The sequence below is a fragment of the Octopus sinensis genome, linkage group LG15, assembly GCF_006345805.1.
Source record: "Octopus sinensis linkage group LG15, ASM634580v1, whole genome shotgun sequence".
Lineage (NCBI taxonomy): Eukaryota > Metazoa > Mollusca > Cephalopoda > Octopoda > Octopodidae > Octopus > Octopus sinensis.
This window is the reverse complement of record NC_043011.1, coordinates 1,165,791-1,171,250: the sequence shown is the minus strand read 5'-3', so window position 1 is coordinate 1,171,250 and position 5,460 is coordinate 1,165,791.

Sequence of the window (5,460 nt, the reverse complement as noted above, 5' to 3'; positions counted from 1 at the left end):
CTCAGCAGGAAACAGAATTTCATGGAAGCACACTATCCCTTCCTTCCAGCCATCACAAAAATCAACACACAGGGGAGAAGCACTTCCAAATAAAGATGCATTACGTGTCAGTATGACATTATCCAATCACGTCAGTCAGCAGGCTGATGCCTGAGGGTTGCATCAATTGGCTTCTAGCAGAAGCCTGAACTAGAATGGGCTTGCCCCATAAAGAATGTTTCCAGTTACTTTTGGGTACCTGCTTGTATTTTTCTATACCAGAAAGTTGCCCATATATACTCTCTTTCTCTTTTACTCTCTTTTACTTGTTTCAGTCATTTGACTGTGGCCATGCTGGAGCACCGCCTTTAATCGAGCAACTCAACCCCGGGACTTTTTCCTTTTTGTAAGTCCAGTACTTATTCTATCGGTCTCTTTTGCCGAACCGCTAAGTAACGGGGACATAAACACACCAGCATCGGTTGTCAAGCAATGCTAGGGGGACAAACACAGACACACAAACACACACACGCATATATATATATATATATACATATATATGACGGGCTTCTTTCAGTTTCTGTCTACCAAATCCACTCACAAGGCTATGGTCAGCTTGAGGCTATAGTAGAAGACACTTGCCCAAGGTGTCACGCAGTGGGACTGAACCCGGAACCATGTGGTTGGTAAACAAGCTACTTACCACACAGCCACTCCTGCACCTATATCTGTGACATTGCACTCAGCACACATGTTCCTGTTAGGTAAGCACTATCACCAGAGTGTTTTCAATGCCTTCACATCCCCCAATGTCATCTACTTCCAAATTTTAATAAATGCCCTCACTTTTCCATCACATAACTCTGCCGCTCTCACTAGTCGAGCCTATATACATAGATGAAAAATGCTACATTACCAGACTGCTAGGCTGCTTTTTATACAGCATGCCATTTGATTCACCATAAAGCTTGGTATATCTTAGATCATGGTTCTGTTGATTGCCTGACTACCAATATACCTTAATTCAATTCAGACTTGGACAACACAGCAATAGCAGCGGTCTTTGGTCATCTAAACATGCTCAGTACACGTACACACACACACATACACATCGAATTTACACACAAATCGAATTTACTGATACTTCAATAATCTTATAAACAGTTTGCAGTGTTTCTGATCAGACAGATTTGTGTACATTGCTTCCGTTCACCAAAAAGGCAAGTTCCAAATCAAACCAGAATCTACAAATCATGCCACTCCATTTTATCAGTCGATCAAGAAATTTGTGACTCCTGATTACCCATTCTAAACCAAGTACATCTTTATAAAAGATTAGTATGTCTTCGTTTTGTTTCAGACTAAATAAATTCAGATTTATAAATTAGAAAATTGCTGTAGACCGAAATACAATCACAACCCTCCAGAATGGAGGAAAAGGTAATACAGCTATAGCAAAAATGCTTTAAATTAACTGAACGAAAGTTTGGAAAATTGTCAGGGAAGTTCAAGAGACTGGATTCGTCCTTGATCGACCTTGATCGTCCTTGATCGACCTGGACGTGACCATAAAAAAAGTGTGCAGACCCCTCAGCTGATCAAAAGTACCAAAGAAAAGATTTAGTGAAATACTTGTCGTTACATCAGAAAAGTCGCTGTCACAGCAAAAATAAGCCAAACATTGATGTATTGAGCACTGAAGGAGGATCTCAGAACTCACTCTTTTTCTGTCTTGAGCTCACACAAGTTTATAAGGTCATGAGACTGGAGATAAATTGTCTTATTCTGCGTCAGATTGCTGAAGGCATGCTTCCTAGCCTGGTGTTCACTGATGAAAACAAATTTTACATCAAACAAACAGTAAACCACCAGAATGACCGACTTTGGGTGTATCTGGCTCCATCGAGGGTAGACTCATAAATCGACGTCAAAATCCAGAGTTAGTTATAGTTTGGTGATTGTGACAGCCACGTTTTTGTGCCCTCGGGGGTTAAAATTAACACCCAGTGATAAATTAATGACATTATGAAAGCTGAGCTGCTTCCATGGGAAAATGAGCACTTTCAAGACGCATCTTGGGGCCCCTAAGAGGATTCAACACCATCCTACAGCTCCAAACACAACACAGGATTCAGAAAAACTTTCTGTCGTTCATAGGCAAGAATGTAAGACCCATTAGATTTTTCTGTTTGGTCTATTTTGGAGATGAGAGTCTTGAGCACTCCTCATGCTTTGCTCGATGCTCTGAGGGCAAAACTGCACCAGGAAGGGGTTTCAATTCCGAAAGAAGAGCTGCATGTGAAGCATTTCTACCTAGACTTAAGGCTGTGATTCAAACAGAGGTGGTCATATATCAAATAAATGATATATAATGTCATAATTTTGCTTCCTTTACCATTGCAATGCCCAGATTCAAAATATAACAATATTTTGCTCTGGCAGAATTGTAAAAAGTTAGTTGCCTTAATTTTGGGACACCCTGTATATATTACTACACAAAATAAAAATAGGTTTTGACTGCAACACATGCATCCATATAAATATGCATATAACAAGCAAACATTACTAAAGATTTATGATTTTAAAAAAGCACATTCTGCAATGGTTTAATAGAATAAACAAAAATTTCCCCCCTTCCCCCATAAAGATATATTTAAATCTTTCATTGGTGTGAATGTTGTTTTCATCCAGGCTAGGTTTTTTAAAAATTTGTTCACTTGTATGTATATTTTATTGTTGTTCTGTTGAGCTGTAGTGCACCTGAGCACTGTATACAACAATTTCTTTCATATATATATATTTATCATGTATTTATAGGGGCCAAGAATGTTTTATATAGTAAATGGTATTCCATAGTTGAGGGTCTTTTGCTGATTTATTCTGAATTTTGTTTATGCTAAGAATGAAAGATTTAAATATATCTTTATGGAGGAAGAGGGGAAATTTTTGTTTATTCTATGTATGTATGTATTAAAAACTTAAGGGTTATAAGCGATCACCAGATCTAATATTTAAGCATTTATATGCTTAAATGTTAGATATTTAATATTAGATATTTAAATATTAGATATTCGATGGATAAAAGTACATTTTGCTGTATGCATAGTACTTGAACCCACACCTCTATATATCCACAATTACATAGAGGTATGTTCGAGTCCCATGTATTGGTTCACAAAGGTAGAGTAAATTATGTCATGGGATCTAAGGGAGTGAGGATGGTGTACACATCTGGTCATAAAAGTAATGCTCTGTTAATCTTATATTATAGACATGTGTGTGTGTGTGAGTGTGTGAAATCTGTTGATTCATTAGAAGTGATAAATTACGGGACTAAATACAATTGAAAACTATTCTTCAATACATTATAACAGAAAGGCCCCTATTTCTAGTAACTATATATGTATAGTGGATATAGTATACTCAGTGCAAACTATGGACACATGAGAGGTAGTGTGGAATTACTGGAAGATTAATAGAGAAAGCAGACATTGTTTGTAGCAATACATCTACCCAGTGTGTGTGTATGTGCGCGCGTGTGTGTGTATGTGCGCGCGTGTGTGTGTGTATACCTATGTGCATATTTGTGTAAGTGAGTTTTTATTTCCTTATCTACATGATTATTAACAATGGGTTCTTTGAATGTGTCCTTTGCTTACCCTGAAAACATATTTCAACTTTTTGACATGTTGCACAATCTTTGTAAGCAAAATGCTCATTCATATGGTACAAATTGTTTCCAGTTCCTCACATAAACATGTCTAGGGCATTTGTTGTTCAATATACTGGAAGATTATGATCTCATTTGGAAACAAATGAGGCTTGGCAACAAGAAGGGAATCAGACTATAGAAAACTCTGCTACATCATACTTTCATCTGACTGTGCAAATGTGGAAAAGTAGACATCAAAGAAATGATGATGATGATAAGGATGATGGATCAATACAAATTATGTAATTCTTACACTTCAATTCAGTTTGTTTCCTGGGAGATGTGAACTATGTTTGTTGATATTAATTACAATATTCATTGATATTATTTCTATTATCTTAAGTTTTTCTCAATGGTCAGTTCCTAAATGTTGAATAACATGATGTTCTAAAACAATTTCAAAGCTATATTCAATTGAAAATATTGAAATATTATATAGTTTAAATTTGTATGTGCATATGTGCTTCCATGTGTTTTCAGCAGATCCAGAATGAAGTTGGTAGCAAGAATGTGGATTGAGTAGTTAGGCTTTCAATCAATATACAAACGAACCAATTAGTTGCATGCTCAGAGAATTACCCACATATCCCAACTCCTTTTGAATCATGAATTTGTTCTCAGACACAGTGGTGGCCACCAGCATCAGGGCTGATTTTTAAGCCAATTAGACAGTTTTGTTCAAAGTGGGCCCCATGCACACACTCAGACAGAGGACGCTATGGTAAATTAAACATTTACTAATGTTTTTATTGTTTTGAGGATTTACTTAACAATGCCCATAGCAGTAGCATCAAGCAAAATAACTTTTTCAAAACTATAATTGATTAAAACGTACTTATGATCAGCAAGAGAGAACTAAATAATTTGGCAACACTATCTATAGAAAATAACATTACAAAAACCATTGACTTTGAAATGATTTTGAAAGAGTTCAAAAAACCCAGATAAGTCTGTTTTTAGAAGGCCTCTTCAGAAATGATATGTTAGCTATTATCTTGACTTGTAATGAAACTTCCACATCAGCTTTCAATTTTTAGTATATCATTATGGCTAATTGTGAAGTTTCAAGTCCTCAATGCTTTTTCGGTGGGACTAAGTATAATACATCAATTTTTAGCTTTTGTAAAGGAAGCAATTCCCTAATTGGGGCCCACACTTCCTAGCACTGGCCCTGACCAGCATGATCAAACAAATCCAGATTCTTTAAAGAAATATAATTTTATATACCACTGTGAATTACAGCAAAAGATTTATTGATCATCCTGCTGATGAAAAAAAACCTTTCTGTACTAAGACCTTAATTATTGGTTACAAGTGGTGGATTTCTTTTAATCACATTACCTTATCTTCATTTCATTTTGCATTAATAAGGGACAGCTCTCTTTTGAAGCATATATTATTATATAACATATGCTTGAAGAGAGATTTTACTGGCTTAGCAATATACAACTAAACCTTCCTATTATATACAAATACTGGGCCAAACAGTATCTAGTGATCTTTTTATATAGATCACATATAAATACTGTACCAAAAAAATATTATTAAAACCATACCTTTTTAAGGAGCAACTATTAAATTAATGCTAAGGAAATTATTAGCTAGTCTGGTGTGATTGTGTTTGGCTATATGTTTCCTATAGGAAAAAATACAGGAAGCACAATTTGTAAATTCCAAAACTTAACTGACTCTACTGTCACAAAATAAGTGATATATAGATCTGACACAGACAAGATTCTGTACAACAATAAAAGGAGATATTTAATATC